This window comes from Geospiza fortis, unplaced genomic scaffold, assembly GCF_000277835.1.
Source record: "Geospiza fortis unplaced genomic scaffold, GeoFor_1.0 scaffold206, whole genome shotgun sequence".
Lineage (NCBI taxonomy): Eukaryota > Metazoa > Chordata > Aves > Passeriformes > Thraupidae > Geospiza > Geospiza fortis.
Window position 1 is genome coordinate 1,781,368 of NW_005054311.1, and position 25,652 is coordinate 1,807,019.

The 25,652-nt window shown below is 39.4% G+C and overlaps 1 long non-coding RNA gene across 1 annotated transcript in view; it reads left to right on the plus strand.

Moving 5' to 3' along the window:
- The first annotated feature begins 2,546 nt into the window (after positions 1–2,546).
- The window catches only part of LOC115947725, a 71,576-nt gene continuing 48,470 nt past the window's right edge, over positions 2,547–25,652 (plus strand). The window contains exons 1-2 of the long non-coding RNA XR_004081577.1: positions 2,547–2,801; positions 19,803–19,929. This is a non-coding gene — a long non-coding RNA (uncharacterized LOC115947725). The remainder of the gene's footprint in view (positions 2,802–19,802; positions 19,930–25,652) is intronic.

The following is a 25,652-nucleotide window of genomic DNA, read 5'->3' on the forward strand; positions in this document are numbered from 1 at the left end:
GGAGGGCAGCGGGGCTGGCCGGGGGGGCCGCGGGAGCCGAGGCCGCCCCGAGCCCTGCCGGAGCGCGGCACCCGCCTCGGAGGGCCGCTTGTGTCCCCGGCCGTGTGAAAAGTTTCTCCGGTAGGAAAGGAAACTTTTACCTTAGGGGAAAAAATGTGAGGAAGAGGTGCTTTACGTTGAGGGCGGCAGAGCGCTTAGGCTGGCTCAGAGAGGTCGTGGAATCTCCTTCTCTGGAGACATGCCAATCCCACCTGGATGCGCTCCTGTGTCACCTGCTCCAGGGGACTCTGGATGGATGATTTCCAGAGGTCCCTTCAAATCGTAACAATTTTGTGATTCTGTGAAAAAAACCCGCAAAATCCCAAACTCCGAACCCCACGCGTTTCTCTGTGAGGGCTTGTCAGGTGAAAGATCTGCAGCAGCCGCTGCAGAAATCCGCCTGATGCTCAGCAGTGCTGAACTTCATCTGTCACGCTCTCTATTGGAGGTGCCTTTTCCGTGCATTTTGGCGACGGCAGACTTGACTTTATCACTCTGCAAATGTCCTCCAATTAAAAAAAAAAAAAACCAAAAAAAAAGAAAAACAAACAAACAAACAAACAAAAAACCCCCAAAACCAACGAAAAAACCCCTACCAAAACCACAAAACCCCGCCAAAAGCCTCCCCCACAACCCCCCAAAAAAGCCCCTAGACCAAACCCTCAGCCTTTCACCGTTTGATGTGTGTTTTATTAATTCCCTCAGCCCTGCTCATTTGCTAGACGTTTTTATCCTTTGATCTATTGGTAATGGTGTTCATTTAGGAGAGGTATTCAGCTGAGCAGGCTTCGATAGTCTATCAAGGAATTTGAATAAATATAATTATTTCTTATTTTCTGACATGGAGTAGCCAAGGGCTTTAAAAATAGAAAAGCAAAGAGAAAAATTTCAAGGCTTCCTTTAAGACAGCTTTACTGCACAGTCAGTATTTGGACTTGTTAATGAAATGTTCATAATAAGTACAATTAGGGCCTCTGTTGAGTCTATTTTTTTTAATGAAACTATTTTTTTTTAGTTAACCTTTCAATGTTACATTTTTGTTGCTTTGTTGCTGGCTTTTTTGATCCTTGAGTGAACTCCTACCTTTTCTGAGTGGAAGAGGAGAGATGTCATGCAATATCCATTCAAAACACAACCAGTGTCCATCAGTCAACAGATTTTTTTGGCAAATGAAATATTCCCATTTATTAATACTGGCGAGGGAAAATGAAAGTACTTTTTGAACACGAGTAAGCAAAAATAATTCTAACACTTTTCTGAGGTGTGGGTCTGTGTCTATAATTGTTTAAGCATGTTTGTTTCCTAGGGAAGTTAGTTGTGGAGGAAGAATGGTGAGGCAAGATAGTGCTTTCCCAGCTGCTGCCTAGATAAAAGGAAATGTGCTAGGGATTTCTTCTTTTGCCTGGAGCTGGGACCTGAGTCCTCCCTGCCCCTGGCATGGTGCAGGTGGGCCAGAGCATCTGCACCAGCACTGTGGATTCACTTTTTCTTCTGAGAACAAGTGCCTGAGTGACCTGATTAACCAGCATGTGCTGTACTTATTAGGCAGTGACTAACACAATGCAAAAGATTCATTTATATTCCCCCACTCCCCACCTTCACTTTTACACTCTTTATATCCCTGCTTTTTTCTCCCTCAGTGTCTTCCAGTCTGCCTGAAATGCTTGTACACTTTTTCCCCTTCTGCTCCTGAGACAACACTAGGCCATTCTTTTTTTTTTTTTAATCTTAGTTGTCTGGATTCTCTTTGCATTATAGATCATTTTTGTCCAAACAGCTGGGCAGACAGCCACTCCCAGTGCCATCCACACTCAGGGTGATGTGCCTCGTCCCGGGTCCTGTCACATGAGGCTTTCCCATATTAGGTGTGATGCTGAATGTGATAAACAAAGCACTAGAGACAAAGGGGAAATGGCCAAAAACCATGGCCTCAAATTCATGGCTCTCTACGAGTCCCTTCCTGCAGAACTCCCATCAAAAGGCAGTATTTCTGTGCATCCAGTGCTGGCAGGACCGAACCCTTAAAACCAGACAACCTTCAGATCCCCGGCACAGTATTTATGGCATCAGTGGGATGAATTCATCCTCATTTCAAGGCAGAACGCATTCGTCTCTACTTTTTCCTGGCTTTTGTTCACCAAAAAAAAAAAAAAGCCCACGTTAGCAGAGCCGTGTTACAAACTGCTTCCCGCTTCTGTTGTTTAGCGTTTTGTAGCTACCACGGCTGGCCAAGAGGCTGTAAATCTTGCCTGGTGTTTTGTAACAAAGGAAAAAATAGAATGATTTGTGTTGACTTTTGGTCATCGTGTATCATTATCGATCCGGGGGAGGGCGGCGCGGAGCGCGTACCGCGGATCTGCTGCTCGCCGCTTCTCCGGGAAGGCGGCGTGAGCCAGCAGTCAGTAGAGGGCAATAGAGAAATACAGTTTGTGATGCCTAAAGGATTCGAAGCCCTGATTATGTGTTTACAGAAAAGAAAAAGAAGAAAAGAAGAGCCAGGAGGATAGGTTGTTCAGTTTACTACCGGAGACCTGACTGTGACAGACCACCAAGAAAACAAAATTTTCAAAGAGAGTAGAGAAGACCTTCTGCAGCATCTGCAAGTCTGTCCTTTTTTCTTCAGAGTTACGTAGGATAACTTGGCCAGAACTTATTGATGTCTGCATGTTCAGTGGACTCGGGGATGGACTGGGAGATGCGGAAATGTACTCTTTGGAAGAAACAGGAGAGGAGGCATTTCAAAGATCCTGCAGGTGACAAAGGTGAGCAAACTCACAGCTTCTCTTTCACGTGAGATAATAAATGTTCAGTCAGCTGTATGAAAGTCATGAACACACTGAGTGAATGATAGAAATTATTTGAGAATTTTGCTTTTTCAGGCATGCTTCTGCATGATTCATTTTCTCACTGAAAAAAGAGAATAATGATGCTACAAGGATAAGCCTTTCCAAGCATATGTTATTTTGGAGACATGCTAAAACCAGTGACCTGTTTTATGTGTCATATTTTGTATTAGAATTGTTTGAAACATGCTCATCCTTTTACAAGGTTTATGTGCTATAGTTTATGTGCAGAGAAATATATATATAAAAATGTGACTATTGTTGCTGCTTTTAGAGGGGATTTTTGCTCAGCTTTTAGACAAATGTGATTTGAAGGTTTGGAGAAATTTATTAAGAGACTTTTGGATGCATAGTGGGAATGCCCTCAGGTTTCTCAAAGGATTTTTAATCAGAAAGATACTGAGAAGTGATAACTAAGAACATAGTTATAACGAAAGGTGTTAAGCCATAGAAATCAAGGGATGGCAGAGGGTTGGGAAAACAGTAAAAACCACAAGAGACTAAGTTAGGAAATAAACATGTGAAACACTTTTCTATTCCAAGATCTCAGCTGGTGTCACCATAACACTTGGAAAATATCCTCAGGATGCCGGGAACCATTAAAGCAGTACAGATTATCAGAAGATAAACTTCCACTTCAGCTGCCACCACTGCCAGAAGTGACCAATAAGAAATGTTTGGGAAATGAAAGATGAAGAATCAAAGCATTGACATTCTGGGGATATCACAGAGCAAATGCAAGGGTACCTAGAGGTCAGTCAGACAGTACCCATTTGAAACAAGGCATGCTGATAAATAAAATAAATAAATCATATTCTGAAACAAAGCATCAGCTTTTAAAGGACAAGTTATCTGGTGTTCCTCCTGAGCTTGGATTTATTTTGTAAGTGATATCATAGGTGAGGCTATGACACAGTGATTTATCTATGCTTTGAGTGCCAAAATATGTAAAAGATTAGTGTGTTTTTTGTTAGTTTATACATTGTTTAGAACACAGCTTCCTTGCAGTACGTACGTGAGGGAGGTGAAAGATACAAAGCATGCCACTATATCCTGTGGGTTGGCAACATCCATTTGATAGGGAATGGACCAATGACTATTAGAATCCATCTGATCTTGAAAGCTACAAGTTCCAGTTCCCTATTTTTTCTTCCTTTCATTCAATTTCCAGTACTCTACATCTTCCTGTATACTTGTAAATCCATTATCTCAAAAGATAATAGAAATTAAAGATGGTGTTGAACAAAAACCTCAGAGAGAAATATCCATGCAGCTTAATAGTGCCAACTCTTCTTTAAAGTGGTCTCTGGTAGAAATTATTAACTCTGTATCTAGGATGTGAAGCTGTAGGGCAGTAAACATTCCCTTATAGCTGACACGTATTTTCTGTGACATTAGCAGGGTTGCTGTGTGGTGTTATGTCCATACAAATACAGTCAAAGGGCTTTTTGTGGTGGGGAGCCACACAGGCCAGCGGCTGGGGCTGAGGAATGGGAGCTGCTGCTCCTGGATGTCCAGGCCTTGCTTTGTCCCTGTGTGACTTTGTGGTACATTAGGCTTGTTTATGGTCAGCTCATGAAGAGGCCAGCCTGGCACCTTGCCATGCCAAGGGCTGGGCTTTGAGTGGAAGGGTGCAGATGGTACAAGGAGGCCCTCCTTCCATGCAAGTTATGGGAAATGCCATTGCCAGGTTGCAGTGTCCTTCAGTACACAGACAAACATACTCCTATGCCAGTTCTGCCTGTAAATCCTTGTTGCCTTGAGTTATAATAAACCATTCCTTAATTTTCACTCACAGAACAGTTGTCTAAAAATGTTGAAATCTCAAGCCAAAGTATCACCTGTGAAAAAGATGCTGCTAATTAATGTGTTAATTGTCATGTAAACCCCTTTGCTTAATGAGATGTGAAATAGCCCCTGCTGTTAGGAATATCAGTGTGCACAGGAGTTTGTCCCGGGCACTTAGGGTCATTTATTGCTGTGCTGCAGCACAACCCAGGGCTGCTATTTCAGCCTCTTGCCAAAATAGAAACATTTTACTTTCTGATGAGTCATCTGGGTTTCGCTGAGATATTGCAAGGTTCCCCCACCCTATTCTTCTTTGCTGTGCAGTCCAGGCCCTGCCCTGGAGGCCTTGCTTTCTCAGGAAAAGATGGGGTGGAACCAGCTTCAGCAGCTGTCAGCTCCATTCCTTAATTAACTTGGAGAAGACTGCTAATGAATGATATGGAGCGTTTTCCCTGTCACTGGAGCTGAACATGCAGGGTTCCCAGCCTTTTCTGGCCAGCAGTGTGGCAGAGCAGTGCTGGCAACTGAGTCAGAGTTTGCCACACGTTGTGCTAAATGTTCCCTGCATCAAGGCAGAAAGTGAACTAGGTCAACCAAAGGTGGCAGCTTTAATCTATTTTCCAGATTGGTCATACTTATAAACAACACAGAAGACCTACATGTTTCAAGAAAATATTTCCTTGCATTTCTTTTCCTTCTCGTGCAAAAGGGGGTAGAGGAAGACTTAATATTTTCCTTTCTTTTTTGCTTTAAATTATTTCCTTTCCCTTCTAAGTCTGAATGATCTGTTCTAAGGTGGCAGTAGTTTGAGCATGAGGCTGGACTAGATGACCTCTAGAGGTTTCCAACCTTACCCTGTAATTTTCAACAATCATGCTGTTATTTTGGATTCCTCCTGACTCCAAATTACCTGGGAGAGGGAAAAAAAAAAACCCCACCACTATTTAAAGATAATTTTCTTTCCCCTTAAGTTATTATTTTTATTCATTTGAAAATGCACCAGGGAAAATAAAAGCCAGGTACTTCTAATAAATAACAGTGTTACGGAATAGTTCTTTGCAGTTGTTGGTTTCTGAGTTTTGTCGTAAAATGCTTTAATTACCGTGTTCAGGCTGCTTTGCAGAATTGCTATTAGGCAGAAAGGTAGTCAGCTGAGGGGTAAACTGTTTGAGGGCTGTACTCCCTGCTGCAGTCGAAAAGTGGCTTTTCACACCTGTTTATAGTATCCTAAGTTGGTCTTGTGTTTGAAAAGCTGGTGTCATTGCTGATTCTTACAGTTCTATGCCTGGTGACTCAGATGGTAAGAAGGAGTGAAATATTTACTGCTAAAGTATGTGAAATAATATTAATTTTAAAAATCCATATTGCTTTTTCAGTAATCCATTTTAGCTAAATTCAATCCAAATTATACTGTTTGTCCAGCTGACATCCTTAATTCATCACCCTGGCTGAAACCAAGATCTTCAAAGCCATTTACAACAGCTAAACAAACATGTCTTTCATTAGCTTCGATTATAATGCCTGATGAAGTGCACAGAGGATCTGAATCTTTAGAGATGACAGTGATGGATATGATTTAGACACAGGAGAGGTTGCAGAATCAGGCTGATGCTTAGAGTGAGCTTTAATCCAGAGTTTCACAGTCAAATATAGATGGATGGTGCAGTGCTTTATATCTGCTTCAAAACTGCTGCTGCTGCTGCTGAGGCACAACATATTGTAACTGCACTAGGAAGTGAGCACCTGGGTTTTCATTGCTGGTAATGGGGCCTTGTCCCCAAAACCTACTCCTCTTTTAAGGGATAAACTGGATGTAACTACCTCCTAAGTGTGAAGCAGCTACAGTAAAGAGGAAAAACTCCACGTAACATCAATTTAATTAGAATGCAGTATCACTGCCTTGATTAGTGATGGAAAACAGGAAACTTCTTCAGTGAGGGTTGTATTATGGCTGCACAATTCCGCAGTAGGGGAAGGATTTAACCTTTGTCAAGTTGGCCTGCATGCAAGGCCCTCAGCTTTCCTGTGCCCCTGAGAGACTTTGTGCAGAAAACAAAACAGCAAGGGGTAGATAATTCAACAGAAGATTTCTTTTTCTAAAATCCAGAGGCCTTTGCTTAAGCATCCCAAGCCATTAAAAGCTCACACTAGTTGTATGCACATATGTTAAACAAACATCATCAGAGTTGTATTAACTTGTTGCTTATTTTGGAGCGTGGAGAGGGGCTGATGCAATCTCTGGTCTTTTTCAAGAAGGCACATAGCCATATGTTTTTATGTATTCTTTTCATTATTATTAGATAAAGCTGACAGTGGTATTCAAGTATAGTCTGCATCGGTCCCTTGAAATGTCATTTTCTTAGTGAGCAAAGACTTGTTTTCCTTCTTCAGGACAGTAGTGTTAAAGACTAGGGTGATAGCTGGACAGACACAACAAAGTTTGTCAATTCATAATCAATTTATGGAAATGAAAATTATTTTTTCCTTACTGTGTGCTTAAGCAATGTTTTCCTGATGAAAACATTTACGTATTGTTTTGTTTGCTTGTTTGTTTGTTGGGATTTTTTTATCTCCTCCTTTCTCCTGAGCCAGTCTGAGATCTCTATATCCCTTAGCACTGTTTAGGAAAAAAGATCTGGTTATCCTAAGAGCAGGGAAGACAGTGGAAAGCCTGAAGGAATTCTAGACAGAGATGCTGTGGCATACATAAGGTCTGTGAAGAGCTTGTCACTGTGCATTTTGGCTCTCAGCTTCTGTTTCATTTGCTCCGCTGGTTAATCATTGGCTTGAGTGCTCAGGTACCATGGTGATAAACACACTACCAGTGCCACAAACCCAGCATGATGCATATTCATTGAAACACTATTTTTGAAATAAAACCAAAAATAAATGCAACTTTTGAAAATCCTCAGCATAGCTAACATTGCCATGTACTTTCCTCTCTCACAATATAAATTAACATGGTAGGATACAGGCTTCTTCCTCCCATTTTAGATTTTTCCTTCTGCTGTTGATATCCACAGCTTTCTCATTAAGTGGTTTGAAAGGCTTCAGACTTTTTCCATATGTTGAGTATAGCACATTTGTGCACTGGCCTTTCTGTGCAGCTATTGAGATGTTTGTTCCACTGTCATCAATATTAATATCAAGGAAAGGCCCTTGGAATAAGAGCCAAATGCATCCTTGCTCTGTTAAGCCCCAACAGTTTGCTAAGTGTGACCTTTGTGAAGCTACGGGTATAAAGTTCAACCTTGAAAATCTTGGCCAGCAACTAACTGCTGGAATGCCAATTGGCAAGCTCTTCTTCCTTCTCCAAATGCGGAGCCTTCTGCCTGAATAGCTCCAATGCAGCATCTCTTCCGCAGTGTCAGGTTTTGAGGTCTGATCCTCACACAGACCTCTGGTCCTGTTGTTAATTTTTATAATGCTGTGCTATTTATATCTCTATTTGAATATGTAAGGTGGCCAACACTGGGAAGTCAGCACTGAGGAGCAGTTTCCCACTGAGGATGTTACTGTGCCGGCATCCCTCCAAGATAACTGCAGGGAATATAGAAAAAAATGTTGCCTCCTTATCATGAGTACCTTATGAGTTTGCTCCTGGTTTTGGTATCTTGAATTCCTTCACAATGCTGCTCTCTGAGCACCGGTGCCTGGAGCAGATTCGATATCATGCTGTCAGTCAATGAGCCCCCAGCACGTGGCATGCCCATGAGGCAAATAAACCACAGAAGAGGGAATTAGATGGAGCTAGATGCAAGGTATGCATCCGCTGGACCTGGGTAATTGTTCCTCAAACTCTGCTGATGATAAAAGTTTGCTTTAACTTCTGTTTCAGCTGTTGGGAAACGGAAAATACATAATATTCCTCTTACATTCCTCTCACATGAAATAAAGATGCCAAATATTTTTTCAGGCGTGTCTTACCATCTGCTTCGACACCTATTAACTCACCAATTGGTGTGGGACAAGTTTCATTAATAGATGGTGAAAGCATGCAAAAAACCTCAAAACTCAAAGAGCGATGCAGGGATGCTCTTTATCTTTCTCTGGCATGGGGTAGGAAGGGCCTGTGATGCACTGCTTTGCAGGAGTTGGAGACACTTAAAAGAAGTGGGAAGACAAACCAACATGCTGAATCCTCCATATTACTGATTTATTTTTTTTAAGTATAGTAAAGACACTAAATATGGCAATTGGATTAATATTCCTGAGCCAGAGTGAGTGAGATTTATAGGACTTGTGGGTCAGGACAGTGGTCGCCTCCCTAGCCTGCTTCCTGTGAAATCTGAGCTGATGTTGTTGCAAGGGTGGTGGGAGAGAAGCCAGGACTTACCCTCTAAGGATTTAAATTGGAAAGCCTTGTACTTGGGATCCCCTCCTCTCTATCTATCCTTCTGCAGTATGGGACTTTCCAGCTTAAGGCTATCCAGTCCTTGAACTCTCTACGATCCACAAATCCTTGTAAAACATACAGGTCCAGCTGCTCTGCTCTTGTGCTTTGCTGCAGAGAAAGAACAAACCTTGAGGACAGTGGAAAATGAGCACTGTTTGCTTCCTCTGCCTCTCCTGACTCCAGGGCCAATGCAGGAACAGCCACATCCCTCTCCGTGGAGGAAGGTGGGCCAGACTGCAGAGGAAGGCACCAAACAGGGTGTGGACTAATATTGTGGGATGTGGGTGTAATATCTTAAAAATCCTGATGCCTGTAGCATGACTGCAAAACTGGGCTGTGGCAACAGAACACGAGTTGTCCTCTAAAATGATTTTGTTACCATGAAATATCATGCCAGTCCTACAGGCAACCCTTCCTGCCAACCATTTCCTCCTTCTCATTGATCTGCAGTAATTTTTTGCTTACTTTAAATACTTTTGCTTTCTTTGCTTACCTTGGATTATTTTTTGGTGTTCCTTTGCATTAAAGTTGAGGGCTGTTTGTAGCTTTCACAGGTTGGGTTCAATTAATTCCGTTGTACTTCTTTTCCCAAGGTTATTCCATTTTTGAGAACCACTCTAGAACATGTGCAAATTGTGCGTGGATAGAGACATCTCTTGCCAACAAATCTGTTCACTTTGTTCTTTCCATGGACTGTAGTCTGGAACTTGTCAAGCCTTTGGAATCTTTCCTGGATGAGCAGTTCTGGATTATTCACCAATATTTTTTTGGAGCTGGAGTGGAAATAAACATGAGCTTGAAATGCTGGGTACCAACTCAAACCCAGACATCCCCTATGTGTGCCCAGAACTGAGAGATTTAATTAATTTGGCCCCTTTTAGAATATGATCCTGTGTCAGAGTGAGATTTTTAGTCTGGATGACATGCAGTGTGATACTCATGTAAATATAAATACAGCAGCTTAGTGCCTGTAATATATTTACAGCCTCCTATTCATTTCTAGTGACATTTTCCTTTTCAGCTGCAGTGGGAGAAGATGTGGCCTTTACTGTTGAAATTGGGTTTGGTACTTCTGATGGCAAAAAAACCTGCAGATATTGAAGCATAAATGATAAATGCTCAGGCACGAGGGTGAGAAATTAGTCCATTTCCAAGCAATCTTAACATCTGCTGGAATGAGCAGAGTTTATGTGGGTTGCACAATTTCAGCCACTGTTTACTTTCATAAAAGCAGACCCATGATTTTTCTGTCCTCAAACACTTGATAGTTTTGGCTAAAAAAGTAGGCCTGCTGCCAAAACGTGTTCAGGTTTTCAAAGTGTCTCATTAACAACAGGGATTGGTTATGCCTAGAATGAAAAGTATGTAAGGCAAGGAAAGAAATCACCTGGTCTGATGCTGAAAGGGTTAATGAGGAATTAAAGAGAAGGAAAAAATAAAGGCTTCTAGAGTTGTGTTTAATTTTTCAGTCTCTTTTCTGTCTGCCAGTCCTTTATGTGAATGCTAAAAATTTCATTAAAAAAATTAAAAATGCATTTTATAGACCAATTTAAGAAACTGAACATGCAATTCTAAGTTTGGAAAATTGCACTTCTATTTTCTGACAGAATCTTACATTTGTGACTAAGGGAAAACTTGATTATTTCAGTGAATTGCTGGAGAAGTACATGTGAATCTCACTTTATCCATTCTCACCCTGACAGATTGACTTGGAAACCATCAGTTTCAAAGAAGGTAAAGGTATCAGATGAGTTCATATGCAACAGATGGGTTTTCTGGAAAAAGCCTCAGATCTGATAAACTTTCAGAAAAATTTCGCATGACTTGCTGGGGAAAAAGTACCTTTGTTGTGAATGTTTGCTGGTCCCACCGAAGCTGATGCTACTTTGGGGATTCACTTCAGCTGAGATTAGGACTTTGTTTATAGACCTGTGTGAGCATTGAAGATGAAGACACCAATCATTAAAGCTGTGTCAGAGTCTCAGCAATGAATTGATGTTCTTTTTGGCTAAAGTTCAATGTTCTTTGAATGAAAATCCTTGATTTACATTTCTCAACTATTCATGCGGGGGTATTAAGCTGATGTCTTGCTACTGTTTGTGGAGCCACCGAAGAAACAAGCAAAAAGGGAAAAAATGCCATCCAAACAACAACGCATGGAAAATATTGATTTAAGTTTGGTGGCTGTTGTTGAATGCGCTTGTTGTTCCCTCATGCAGCCACAGAACACATTGGCATTACAGGTAGGCTGTCTGACAGCTTCCTTTCAAAGCATTGCCAAACCTGCTTCGTGGATTAGTCAACAACTGTTTCCTGAATTGTGCTTGCACCTGTTTCCTCTTCTTCTGGAATACACAATTTTATCTGAAAAAAGCATTGACAAAGGCCAAAGTTGCACCCCCAGCCTGGCCAACTGATATAAGGGAAATCACATTTTCTTGGTGTTTGTAGAATGAAAGTAGCAGCTGTTACCATGGGAATAGTAAATTTATGAAAGAAGAAGTTTTGAGGAGGCTGAACATTACCACTAATCGAAGTGATTGCAGTCAAGACAAAAGGTTAATGTTCAAGATCTGCTAATTAGGAGAGAGCTACTTTTCTGGTAATGTGAGGATGGATGCAAATGAATTCTGTTTGCTAAAAATGCGATTGTCCTGGCTAATCCCTTGAATTTATTATTTTGGATACAAGGATTAGATTCCTCCCTAGTAAACTGATTTGTTTTCAAGTGAGTGCAAACTTAATGGGTGTAAACAGACGCTATTTCCTGGAAAGGTTCTTTCAAATACATTCCTATAATGTATTTTAAGGGTTATTACTTCACATTCCCTTTTTGGAGACATTTTTCTGTGTTTTGTTTTGTATTTTGCAACTACTGATGTCCTCCCTGTCCTTTTCTCTCTGCTCAACACATTTTCTAGGGTGTAGAAATTACTATGGTTCTTCAGATTTCTCCTTAAATGTGCTAAAAATGTTATCACCAAATAGAGAAAAGGCTTTTTTATTCTACTGCACTCCCTCTGTTGACTGACTGTGCCAAGACAAAGTGAATAATATAGTAGTCATCATCTGCAAACAGAAATGTTTGGGCCAGATCATCTCTGCTCATATGAAGTGCCAAATTTTCACTCTCTTCAGGAGAAATGCATCTATGCACAAGTTCTAAAATTACAGTTTCTGTTAAATTTCTCTTTAGAGCACCCATCTGACATATTTCTTTTAAGTAGCTAATAATTTAAGGACAATTCTCCAGTTTGCCCTGAATTATTTCACAAAATTATTCTTAATAATTAATTATTTAACAAAATACTTAATTATTATTAACATTATATTTGTGTGAGCCTTAGCTGTTTAAATAATCTTGGAGTCTACATTCTTCTATTTATTTTCACTTGCAAGTAGTCTGCATTATCGCAAAAGCCTTTATCTGTGTAATTAGTTTTACATGGATTTGGTAATGAAAAGTGTACGTGAAAAAAGGAATGGTGTGTTGGATATGTCCCCCAAAATGAAACCAGTAACATGAAAGCAGTGATAATATCAGTACCACGCTAATGATGGAAGAGCTAAAGGGCACTCTGTGACGAGTGTATGCAAGCAGTGGGTCCAGGCAGTTCTAGAGGGTGTCACAGCAGCGTGATACTTCCAGCTGTGTATTAACCTCTAACTCCAAGGCTGTAATTTTGCCCCCACTCTCCTATCTGGAAGAGTGTTTGAGAAACTCATAGCTGCTTCCATTCTGTACAGCCTAGATGAGAACGTGGCATGTACACTGCCTTCCCTTACATTGCTCTTGTTGCTCCTTTAATTAGATAATACTACTTCTACCTGGAGGTATCTTCCTCAAGGCATTTCTAGGGAACAGTTATGTGCTTAGTTAGTTCTTCTCCTGCTGTGCTGAACAGGTCAGCTCTGTTACCATCTTTGGATGGGAAATCTCCTTGTCTCCCAGGTTCTACCGGAAATTCCCACTCTTAGGTTCTGTGGCCTCATTTGCCTTTTTCATCATGTTAGCTGTTTTGTCACTCTCTCATTGACAACTGTAGTCCTCATTTGTCCTTACTGGGTCATCTCCCAGGTTACATTTTCATTTTCTGCCCCAGGCCTTGTTGCTTTCCCCATTTCTTTGGCAGACATCTTCGAGACACTCAACTTGTATCGCTTCACTACTCTACTGATATTAGAATGTGCAGGTACTCTTCTATCTTGGTCACGGTGATTAAGAGCTATGGAAGCATAACAGTAGCCCCAGAATGGATCCTGAAGACCCACTGCTAATCTTAATTGATTTGATACATCCCTTCTTAATGGCACTTACTTGCTATTATTTCTCTAGCTGTTTTTTAACTATGCAGAATGTCTTAGTCCTCAGATTCCTTAATAGTGTATAACACGATGTCAAATGCATTACTAAAGTCCTGAAAGATGAGACCTATTACACCTAATTTGTTCACAAAATCTTTTACCTCATCTAAGAAAGCTATATGGATAATTTATATGGTGTCCTCTTGCTAAATTGCTGTTGCACTTTATCCCATTTTTCATTTACCTCTGTGTCTTTATATATTGTCTCTCTCAAAATGTATTTTAAAGCCTTTCATACTAATGAGGTCCAATGAAATAGCTTGTAATTTCCCAACTGTCATCTCCTCTTACTTTTCTTCACTGATTTTTTTGTAAGTAAAGAAACCATATCTACTATTTTTCAGTTTCACTCCCAACTAGATGGTGCTATTAAAAATATTTGTCACTGGACCAGCATTACACGTGAGAGGAATTTTTAGAAGTGTGAGATGGTGATTAATCAGACTTCAAGCATTTAACTCTTTGAATTGAGTTTTTTGCTAGCTCCGATAGTTTCTATTTGCATATCCACATTCTTATTATTCAACTTATCTTTGTCTGTGAATTTAACCTAAAAATTTCTGATTGAAAATTGGAGGAATATACTTACTTGAGGCTTTCCTTGTGTTGTCTTTAATCTCTTTTCCATCCTTCCTCCACAGGGCACAGCATTTTTTTCTTGTGTGTGTGTGGCTTTTTTTTCCTATTTATACTACTGAAGAGCCTTTTACTATGTGCTTTAATATTCTTTGCAGGACAGAAGTCAGTTACGTTCATGGGAGTTCAAACGTTATCTTTGTGCTTCCTGACTTCTCAGATGTTTCTAGCTTGTGGACAGTACTTTTGGCATTGTGTGAACTCTGCTTATTTCCAGTACCTCCATTTTTTGGTTTCTGGCTACAGTTTTGTAAAAGCTACTTGTTCAATTTACTGTCTCTTTTCTGTACTACAGAATAGGCATAACTCGAGAGAGTTTAAATGCCGTTTTTATTGTCATTTTACAATGCTTTACTATGTTAGTGCAATTCTTAAGTTCCCATGCCTACCTTTCTTCTCTCTTATGTGAGTAATCCTACTCATGTCAGAATCAAAGCTATGAAGATTATTTGTGAGAGAAAAGGGTTGCAGATTAGGGTCTACATTCCTTGAAGTACTTTCACCAGGTACAGCATTTTTTCACAGAGGTGGCTTTTTTAGCTGTGCTGTAAAAGCTGTTTAAGAGATACATATGCAGTATCAAAAGGAATGCAAAATGTTTTGGAGGATGAAACTGCTTGGAAACTGAAGAATGCAGGGATTTGTTCAGGTGCCCAGTATTTCTCTAATAGCCTTTTTGCCAATCTACACGTTTTATTTCTGTCTTTTACGTATTATTAGATTTTCTTTTGGCACTCTGGTGATTTCCAAATGTACAAGTACTGTTTTGAGTGCTTGGGAAAATGGTCTTTCACAGAACTAAATTGTTGCCTGAAAAAAATCTTTGGTAACTACTTCTGCTTGGATTTTTGTTAAGACTCAAGATATGTCATGGCTGTGTTGCACTGACAGTAGAAAAGCATATTTAGCAGCTGACTGTGCCCCAAAGAGCTTGCAACTGAAATATGTAAAATACATTCAGCACCAAAGGAAGCAAACATCATTTTCATGGTTACTGTGAAAGGTGGGAAAGAAGCCAGTGTCACTCATCTGGGGCACAACCAGTAGCTGCACCCAGTCCTGTTGATTTCTGTCTCTCAGTTGCAGGAATCTTTTTTCTTATTTTCATCCACTACAGTTGTTAGTAGGAGTAGGAAATTTCAGTAGGATACTGGGAATAAAAGGAGACAAAATTTCATTTCTCTTCCTGCCGTTTCACTTTAATAATCTGTCACCATACACAAAGCAATTGGTAAAAGTAGAAAGTGTGGTATGTTCTCTACTGCAGCCATTGCATTTTGTAGCCAATCCAGAGGGATTATGCATTAGCCATTAATCTGTTACAGGGAGGAGGCAGTGGATGGGTCAAAAGCCAATTTGTCTGTTAAATTGCAAATATTGAGCAAAAGAGATGAACAGGCTGAACAAAGAAGTAGATGACAATGCAGAAAATATTTTTTTGGTATTTTAAAAGCTTTCTTTCGAATTGAGTCTATTCATAAGTAATATGATGCACAGTTCTGAGAAGATATCAGAAAGTCTCAGTAGATTTAGATTTTCAGATTAGCTGGTGAGCTGCACAAATGTGACCTGAATTATGACTCTCCTGTGGTTCCTACTTATGAATCCTTTTTCCACTACAAATAAATTTTGAAATTTATTTAATATATATAAATGTTTTTAAAATAATGAGTTAATGAAAAAAATAGGGTTTTTTTAATGGACACAACTACTTTGAGTAGTGTAACTTTTTGCTGTGAAAATGAAAAAAAAAGCCTTCTTCAAATCTCTTTTGTATGTAACTACATCCATTTACTTCAGCAGCATCAGTGAATCTAAGTTTGACCGATAAAAGTCAGCTGGAATGTCACTTCTGTGAGTGTGTGTCAGAAAGATTCCAGAGAGGTTAGTGAGGAATCTGTATGTGTTTCAGTATTTACCCGATATGTCATCTTCACATCAAAGCAGGATCCTGGGCCATAGAAAAAAATGGAAGTAGAATTCTGTTTTGAAATATGTCATTTCACGCATGTACACAGCTATTACTTCCCTCTCAGGCAGTGAACCTATATACTCTATTTAGAAAGAAATAGTTTTTTGTGTAACTGTAATTATGAAGAAATTCCTTACTGTCAGGGTGGTGAGACACTGGAACAGGTTGTCCATGGAGGTACAAACACGGCAGTGTTCAAAGCCTTCAGCAGCCTTGTCTAGTGAGAGGTGTTCCTGTCCAGGGCAAGGGTGGTGTGGGACTACATAATCTTTAAGATCCTGTCCAATACAGACCATTCTATGATTCGTTCTATGATTCTATGATTTCCAAGAAGAAGAACAACAAATCCCGTAGAAGTGCTTGCATAATGTTATATTGAGGAATTTCAAGGCAAATCTGATCAAGATGGTACTCAGACCATGAATAGAATTTCAGGCACCACCACAGTGTTGCAAAGAGTTCTACAAGAAGGTCTCCCCTGGCACCAGTGTTGCAGTTACTCACCCAGCAAACAACACAAATCTTTGTTCTCTTATTCTTAGTGTTTTGAGGTTTGTTTTTTGGTTTTTATGGTTTTTTTTCAGGGAAGAAGGTGTTCAAACAATTGGAAACTTTTCAATCAAGAATGTGGAGATAATAGGTTAAATAGGGATGAAAATTCATGGTAAGGGAAATTTGCTCCTTCCCATATCTGTGCTTGTTTTCTGAACAATGTTTTCAGAAAAAAGATCTTAGCCTTAGGATTTGTAGTACTGCATGAACTTTTCAGGAAAGCAAATTTGCTATATCAGGGACAATCTGTTTGTTAACAGGCTGTAAAATAATGGGTGTTGATTTAAAATTCAGAGACACAAAAATAACTGGTTTAATTTTTGGATGCATAAAATATACAGATTGCTAGTTGAAAAGAAACCCCATACACTTTCTTTCAGTGCTTGTCTGTTAAAAATGAAGCATATTTTTGGCTTGGCTTATATGCCTATGTTGATTTTTCCGAGCTCTGGAGCATGAGCTGCAATACAAATAGAATGGCATAGCTATTTACCCAGCAGTTGTCCAGACAAATTGACCTGATTAAGGTGAAAATTTTTCATTGCAGCAGTTTTCTATAGGTGTGTTAGGACATTTTTAGTGAAAGGGCATGTTTTTTTGCAGGTTTATTTTAATAACCCCCCCCCGACACCAAACAGTCAACTTAAACATTTATTACATATTTTAATTTAAATAAGTCTCCATAGTGCCTTCTGAGTATGACAATTTAGATGCTTATTGCTCCTCTTCTACTTAGAGGCCTGTTTTCCTGTTTGCACTTAGTGCTCCATGACATGCCACTATCTCTGCTTTATGGCTGTGGACATAGCCTATTCTGTGATGAATTGAGGGAAATACAGTCTAGTAATGTAGCTACACAAGGGAATGAGAATATGAGTCACTCAAACTTTAATATCTGTGAGTGCCAAAGCTTCTATTTAAAGCTCCCCTGGAAAATTTAATTCTTTTCTGCAAGAGGAAAAAACCTGATAATATTTTTAATTACCTCTAGACAGTTAGTTTTTGTTTACTGTTGAATACATATAGTGACTTTGGTAAAATTATTCCACAGGATATAAGCTTAGAATTTTAGCTGTGCAGAAACCTAATACTGTGAGTGAAAGGCTCAGTCTGAATTTTTGTACAAATGATTTCATCTGACAGGTGAAAGAGAAGGGTGATTTTAAGTCAGAGGCATGCTGGGCTATTGGTATTCTTCAGCCATACTCTATTTGTGCAGAGAACTTTTTAGTTGATGTCTCTATTAATCCTCTCTCTCAGTTCGTAGCATTTGAGACAGAAAGCATTTTTTCACACAAGTGTTGTGCATGTGGCATGGCCCACACAACTGAAATTCATCTGTGAACTACAGTGTCAGATTGACATCAATTACTGTCTGTGGCTCCAGGATAGGTATCTTTAAGCATCAAGCAACAAGCAGAAGTTGTATTTCAAAGCCTTGAAACCTGGTCTGAAGCTGCTGGTCTGAAAGCTCTCATCCAATTTGGATGCTGTTTTCTCAGCTTGGATTGCTTAATCAATGCTCTGTTTTCACTTCATTGGCAAAAAATAATACAAAAAGAAAGCTTCCATATTAACAAATCATTTGTCATTTCCAAGCTGGCAGCAGAGGTCTGTGCAGTCATGTCTACTGAGTTGCTAAATCTTTATGCCTTCTCCTCTTTGGAGAATCATTAACTTTAGAATCACTCGCCTCTACAGGGCTGATCAGGATGGCTTGTTTTAAAACATGTCAAAAATGTTGGGCAGCAGCTTGTTAAAAACTTCCACATTATGGATCATTCTGATTGACTGGGCATAGTTTAATGCCAGGTTTGTTTTTTTTTTTGTTATTATTTTTCACACAGGTTGCAAAGATGCTTACACATCCTAATTGAGACTTTAGTCTGGACTTGGCACAGACATATAGTGCATCTAGGCTCTTCCAATTTTTCTTCATGTTAATCCAAAATATTTTTATTGTCTCTCTTTTAATTTGAAATCTGAGTAACTGTTGCTCAGTGCTATTACAAGACCTTGCCCAGAGAAGTTTTAATGCCCCTTTCCTGGAAAAGTTCAAAGCCAGGTTAGATGGGCACTTAGAGAAACCTGATCTACAGGAAGATGTCTCTGCCCATGTCAGAGGGTTTGAAACTTGATGATTTTTAAGGTCCTTTCCAACCCAAACCATTCTATGGTTCTATGACTCTGTGACTGTTGAGAAACTGATTTTCAGAAAAGCTGTTTGCCCACATCTTCATTGTCTTCAGCCCAAGTGTCGCTGCTTCTGAACACCAGAGCTACACAGTCAGCCTAAATCTCTACAAGACTGTGAACTGCCCTCAGCCCATCGCATCAGACCAAACCTGGTTGCCAAGGGTTTGTGTCCAAGCACAGAACAAGTGATGTGTGTGCATATTCCTGTGCCCACCCTGACTTCCATCCAGTAACCTTCAGCACATCATAATTGTATCCTGGTGTCTCATCTGCCTTAAGACAGTGAGTGACCTTGGCTTGGAGCAGGTATAGAGCAGGCACACATTTCAGCTGACAAGGCCTCTGGCAAAGGGGCAGGTGGGGAAGCCTGTGGAAAACCTCTGTGCCAGAATTAATTTGAACTTACTCCTTTTGTGACTGCAAGGTGGATGGGAGATGGAGGAGAGGGGAGCAACCCTCCTCCTTTACTCCCTTTTATTTCAGGGGGGGTGGTCCCTATCAGGGAGAAAGAAGGGCAGTTCCTGTCCCCAGGAAGAGGTTTTTGGGTCTCTGCCTTTGTATGCACCATGTGAGGGTGTGACTTTTCTCTCATCCCCTCCACCATACCATGAAGACAGACTCTCCTCTCCTCGTATAACTAGGTTTTCAGAGCTCAGCAGCAAAAGTGCAGACCTTGTTCTTCCAGAAAATGACATGACATTTTGTTAGTGCCAGAGAGAATTGGACTCCAGTATCCAAAGACTGAATTTAGGTCTTTTTTTTGAGCACTGCATTTCAAGTTAAATCATTTTGTTTTCTGACCAATTCCTACTGAAGAACTACATCTCTGTTTCCTGTCTTGTATGCTATAAATGCAACTTGATTAGATTATATTTATTGTACTTTGAACTTCAAGTATTTCCTGCAGTTTCCAGGAAAAGAAAGGAAGGAAAAGTAGGAGAAAAATAATGACTTAAAGGACTTTAGTCTAGTAAAAAAATTTCAGATTTTGAATATTTCTTTATTTGATTTGCAGGTGATGATCTGCTGACAGAATAAATAAACCATAGAAAGTGCCAAGGCTGCACAGGCATTTGCTGTGGTATCACTCCCACATGAGGAACCTTTGTCACAGTCTTTCTTCAAGTATGTTCTCTCCTGTGGTAAGTTTTTCAGACATACAATCTTCTCCTGTGTCAAGAGTTTTCAGCAGAGGGAGTGAGATGAGCTCTGAAAAGTCCAGCCCTGGTCCTAGACTTTGTTGTCAGAACTGGAAGCTATAGATAGTAAACCTAGCTGTACTCATGTTAAACACATGCAAGCTTTGGTAAGGCTGGGGAGTGTAGTAAAAACCAGGACAAGGTGTCACTAACTTTAGTTTTCTGGCACCTGTATTTTAATTTATGACTTTCTGAATTACGTTAGTTCCTCTAAATAACTAAAAAACCCCCTCTTGTCCAATATTAAAAACAAGTAAACAGAAATCCATTAATAATTCTGACAACTAACCTTTGGAATGGAGACCTAATTAGTTCTTATTGAGCTTGGTCCAAAGATCATTGAAGCAATTTGGAGTCTTACTATTAAAGTTAATTGACTTAAGAGCAAAGTCCTCAGACACGCTGGTTTAGCAAGCAGTCTCTCTGTCACCCATCAGCAGCATCACCTCCAGACAGACAGGCTGTGTTAGCTGTTCTATTTGACGTTGTTTCTGGTAAGGATGTTGCTTAAGTTGATTATGTCCCTGTGGGCTAATAGAGGACCTAGAAAAAACTTTGTGCCCTGGGTACCTGTTTATGTGGCAGTCACCAAAGCCTGCGGGTTTCACAAATTCCAGTGTCAAAGTGGAGCTTTCGTCAGAAGTGTCAACATTAACAAGATTTTAAACTGCAGGCGAATATAGAGGATCATTTGATCCTGGCAAGGAACTGTTTGCCTCAGCACTTGTGGGATAATGTAGAGTAAGCAGCAAATCATTGATGAATCTGTAATGCAACACCAGTCCCAGGAGTACTCAGGCAAAATTGCTGCCAAGAAGAAGGAAAGACAGCAAAAGTGATTAAATGTAGTGAGGGATTCAGACCTTGGGAGACCTTTAGGGAGAAGCTTCTTATTTTAAGCATAAAGGAAAAAAATAGTACAGAATTATGTGCATAAAACTTTAATTCTGGCTTAATAAAAACCATAAGGAACCCACAGATGCTGAATGTTTACTGAACCTTAATTGGCCTGGAATCATTCTTGCAGTTACTCTAGTTTTATGCTTGTGGTAATGTTTACTTCTGGCCATTAGCCACGAGTTTGTAGTGAGCCTTTCGCACATTCTACCAAGCCATTAATTCTAATCATTGTTAAACACTTTACATGCTTTTGCTCTCAATAGACATAATTAATAAACATAGGTAAAAATTTGCATTGATAGAGCAAGGTGATTGAGCATTCCTTTATTTAAACATTTAAAACGTGGAAAATTCACTAACAATATCCAACAATACTTAAATGGGGATTAGAGAACCTCAGTGGAATTGCATTGTCAAAATGGTGTATCACATCTGTCAACACGGAGATGTGGTCCTTAGCCTCACCTTTCAGTGGATGCCTACTTGCTCCCTGTCTCTGTTTTGTCTTGTTGCTGGCTGCCACAGTTCTAATAGACATCCAATGGGATCCATGCAGGTTTTTCCATAGTAATGGCTGGGACTTGTACTAAAGACCTTGGTACTTGGGAGATCACTGCTCCTTTTCCATCTCTGTGGTGTATTCGCTCTGGAAACACAGTTCAGTCACTCTGGCCAGTTTTAATAGGGTTGACAGAACTACTTTGGGTAATCTGCTTTGTGGCACAGCTTTGTTTCCAACTATATTGCTGTACCCAAAAGAAGGGTTCAAATTCCATTTGGTTTCCCAGGTAACTTAACATAACAAATTTGATTTAGTCAGTTTCAAATAATGGCATAGAGATTAAAAAAACCTCCTCCCTATCGCATTGATTGTCCTCAGAGTAGTACACTCCCTTTGAAAATTTATTTTGAAAACTAAGCAAGGTTATACTGCAATATTAAATACAGTCAGCTGTTTAGATGAATGCAGTTGCAAAGCTCTGGCTAATATTCCTATGATTAAATTAAAGTATGCATTCCCCCTACTGATACAAAAATACTAAGTTAATGTACCAAAAATAAACATTAATTTAAAGAAAACAGAGGCTTTTAAGTGATCATTCTGAAAATTTCAATGCCATTTTGCAATAATTTGTGTTGCATGATTTGTGCTTGAAATATTGTTTTCTGCTTGCCCTTAAATATGCTTCTCTATTGTTGGACACCTTTTACTTTGCACCAGCTGATTTTGGAGGTAGATGAAGATGGATGTTAGTCTTTCATCAGCTGCAGCAGAGGGGATGTTCTTTGGACTACACGGGGAAAAATGATGTAAGGATCTCTAGCTTCATGTTTATATCCAGGCCAGCAGTCATCCAAAGAAATTTGTCTCCTAGGTACCATCAGAAAAGGGGCAGGCAATGTAGATGATCTTGGCAATGAGGCCCTGCCTATACCAGTACAAAAGGGCCCCACAAGGCCTTTCAAGTCTGCAGTAAAGCACATGCTCAAGGGATTAGAGTGGAGGGAAGAAGAGAATCAACTCTTCTTTTTATCTGAATTCACACACACAAAAAAAAGAAACATTTTCTCTCAGACACAACCAAGGTGGAAGACAATGTCTTACTGATGGAGGAACATGTATTTAGCGTCATGATTTATTGAGAGTGTTTGCACTTGTTTCCTGAGAAATACATGGAGCCTTTTGATAACGCTAGATGATAGCAATCTGCTCTGTGGGCAGATGTGCACATAATAGATAGTGCCTGAGGCATATTTGCCCACATTTGGTGAAATCTCTTGTTTATCTTACCACATGATTTAGTTTTATTGTATTGACTGTTGAGAACAGTATCTTCTTCATGTTGGAAATCACTACCTTATTTATAAGTATGCAGATTTTAATAATGCAGTAACAGTAATGATTTTTTTTTTCTAAGTGTATTATAAAAATAGTGTCACTCTTTTCCTGTGGTTGAAGATGCTTTAAAATTGGTGGACTGGTCATACTGATTTTGAAATAATCTATTTTTGCTGTTGTTCCAGATGATGTAAATTAATGGAAAATGGTCTCAGAATCTGGCTAGATGATGCTTTTGCTTTTTTGAGAGTCTATGCACTATGTTTAAGAGTCTTGCCCTATGCTCTCAGCTGGGATTTAGATGGGATCATTTCCTTTGAAGTTTTGTTGTTAAGGTTCCAGATCAATACAGGATTTATGTTAGCATGTTTTCAAGTACACAAGTAGTCCTTCTGAAATCAGTGAAAAAAGTTCTGACTTAATTGATGTCAGTGCCAGAACTCCCACTCACTTCAGAAAGGCCATACCTAATCACATTTTCCAACTGAGTTGTTTTGGGGCAAGAAAAGAGAGGATTGTTCTGTTTATTACCAATGAATGAAGGGTAGTCATATGTTAAGATTTTATAACAGATACAGTGGAGATATCCATGGAAAACTGTCAGAAATAATTATTTCAGTTCCATAAAAATCTTCAGGTTTAGTAATTCCAGTTCTTTATTTTGTCCTTCTACATTGTGTATTAATGTTAACCATCTTACTGTGATGACGTCAAATGTAATCCAAATGATTTAGACAGCATTTAGATACAATTGATGCAAAGCTTTTTACCATATCAAACTAAAACCATTAATCATGTCAAAATAAATTGTTTTGTCATTATCAAAATGCTTTTGGTTTGGATTCCTGAATCTCTTTTCTTCAAGCCATTTGTTTAATGGGAAATTGTGAAGTAGTGACATTCTGATTTAGATAATCATCAAATTTTGAAGGGTCTGAGTTTCCTGCAGAACAGAAATTCCAATTTTGACCATCTCTCAGTGCAGTGAGTACTTCATTCACTGTGACTGTTTGCCAACTCAGTGAAAAGCTGGGTACTAAAGTACTGTTCAAATTTGGAGTTTAGCTGGCTAATATTACTGCTGATCAAAAGAACATGAACATATGGTTATATTGTTGGATAAATACATTGTCTGTGATGCCTTGGTTTTTCAGAAGATAATGAGACTTGTTACAATTGCTCTTCCTCAGATACCCATTTCTGGTTGACAAAATTTTTAAATAGAGCTCAAGATTGTACAGCATAGAGTGTTTCTTCCACCTTCCTTCTGCACTCAGAAAGCATCTTCACAACCTACATAATAAGCCAGGGTCACAAATAAGTAATAGTTTTACTATTAAAAGCTTTTGCAATAGATCGATGTGCAATACAGCCACTTTTATTGAGCCTTTTATTAAATTCTACTTGTTTCTTAATTTCTTGTTAGTCATAATTTCTTGGCAGAGCACTATATACTACCAATAACTCTTTATCCTCATACCTGGTAACTTTATCTACAGAACCACATGTTGTTTTTCTTTTACTGTAATTATGATGGGCTGGGATTGAGGCTGTCTTAACACTATTTTTATACAAATATGGTGTCCTCTGTTTAAGTGGAATGCATCTCATTCTATACATGTGGTTGCAAAAAAAATGTACTTTTGGACATTTGATCACATACTGAAAGTGCTGAACTCTTGGATAATTCAAGTGCCTGCCTGGTGGTAATATCCTCGAAATTTTTCTGCTTGTTTCCTAAAATATCTGCATTGTCAGAAATTTTGTTCACACAGTCATGGAGTGCTTTGTTCAAACAGTGCTGCCTATGGTGTAATAAATGTCCCCAGCTGTTTTATGGGAACCTTTAACATAGAGGCTGAGTGACAAGTAGCCACATAAACCTTCTTCCACTGTTGTAATGGACCTTGAAAATCTGCTAAGCCCTGGAGGACTAGGGAGGTCATAAGGAAAGGCAGGATATAAAAAATAATATTAAGACATCATTAGGGTAAGCAAACATAATGAGATTTCGCATTTAAATGAAATTTTATATACTCACAGGAAGCATCATCTAGCAGTTAAGGTATAGAATTGGGAACTGGATGATGCTGCTTCTATTCTTGGCCTTGAGGCTGAAGGTTTTGCTCCAAATAGAGAAGAGCAGAGGTCAAAAATATACCTGAATAAAAGAGCTTTCTGTTTTTAATAAGGGCACGAGATAAGGCTGTATCCCAAAGCGTTACATAGAAACAGAGCTTTGATTTCAGATAAGATTTCTATGAAAACCAACTCAGAATTTCATAAAAGGGACAGATCAGAGTTAAATGAAAATGGATATGAGAGGAAAGTCCTACTCAGTCTGAAATCATGTGAAGAGAGGTGTGTAAGTTTAGTCTGTAAGTTTAGCAAATGTAGAAAGCACCAAGGGTAGTAATGGCACAATAATTAGTTAAAGGGTCATGAAATGTGTCTGTCTCATACACCCATGAAATTTCAGTAGCTGTCTGGGAAAGGATATTAAAAGCCTGCTTTTGTATGAATGTGAGATTGCTCACACAGAGAAATTTGTGAAAAGTCCGGGGTGTAATTCATGGTCTTCACAGGGTTTGTGCCTGCAGTTTGAATGGGAATGGATTCAAATGAAGTCATTCCCAGCTGTGCTCAACTGCACAGGTAATGTGCACGTGTGAAACTGCCATATGAAAAAAAACGGAACTTAACTGAGACAGCTTGGAAAGTTTGACGCCGGGTATGCAGAGCTTTGTTCTCATTTTCTTGGTCCTAGCACACCTTCATGCCACCATCAGGTTTCACTCTCTACAGTATCCAAGCTCTCCTTGAGCAGGTCAGCTATTGATTAAAAAACTGAAATTATTGTGCTATAGGTGTATCTCCTGTACATAGTCTGCTGCTCTGTGTTCTAGATTTGGAAGGTGGTGGTGGC